The sequence below is a fragment of the Barbus barbus genome (assembly GCF_936440315.1).
Source record: "Barbus barbus genome assembly, chromosome: 41".
Lineage (NCBI taxonomy): Eukaryota > Metazoa > Chordata > Actinopteri > Cypriniformes > Cyprinidae > Barbus > Barbus barbus.
In genome coordinates this window covers 4,613,237-4,614,268 of record NC_136719.1, presented here as the reverse complement: position 1 = coordinate 4,614,268, position 1,032 = coordinate 4,613,237, and positions in this window count along the sequence as shown.

Sequence of the window (1,032 nt, the reverse complement as noted above, 5' to 3'; positions counted from 1 at the left end):
CCCGATCCACCATGGCCGCCCGAGGACCCAGATCCGCCATGGCCGTCCGAGGACCCAGATCCGCCATGGCCTCCCGAATCTCCTGATCCGCCATGGCTCCCCGAACCTCCTGATCCGCCATGGCCTCCCGTGTCTCCTGATCCGCCAGGGCCTCCCAAGGCTCCAGATCCACCATGGTCTCCCGAGTCTTCAGATCCGCCCTGGAGGCTTCCCTGTCCTATCCTGGCCCTACTCCAGCCTCCAGGACGCCCGCCCCCCCTCCCCGATGTTACTGTTACGGTGCGGGACGCACCTTCCGGGAGGGGGAGATACTGTAACGTATCTGTTTCTGTTTAGTTTCCTTTCTGCCCATATTTGGTTCTTCCTGTTTTTGTTCGTGTCCTAGTTCTGTTAATTAATTATCGTCATCACCTGTGTTCTATTAATTACCTTGTTTCCTCGTTTGTTCCTCCCCTTTATAAGTCCTCAGTTTTGCCATTATGTTTGTCCGATCTTAAGTTAACATATTGTCATAAGTGAGTTGATGCGGTTTATTAAAGACTCCTCTTTTGTTTATTCTGTCGTTGTGTGCCTTGTTACTACAACCACTGAACCGTTACAGTGTAATTAAAGTTGCGATTTTTCTGATAATTTAAAAAGCTTCAAAACAAGAATAAATCAATAATATATATATATATATATACTGTATATGTATATGTGTGTGTATGTGCTGGATGTTATACAATGCTCTTTAATAACTGCATAATGTAACTCATATATAATTTTTTTTGATGAATGGTACTTTTATGCATTCATAGATTTTGGAAACATTAAAGATTTATGAGTGACAGGTGGGAAACAAGTTGATAAAAAGTGCTGTTGTGAAGCGTTAACTGTGTGGCATTTAAAAGGGAACTATTTCAAGAGCTGTGTGTTGAACATGAATAAAAAACGAACAAAAAAAAAAACGGGTTGAACAGGTTGAGAGACCTGTCAAAATAAAACCTAACACACAAAAAAATTTATAAAATAAAACGGTAGCATGCCATGATT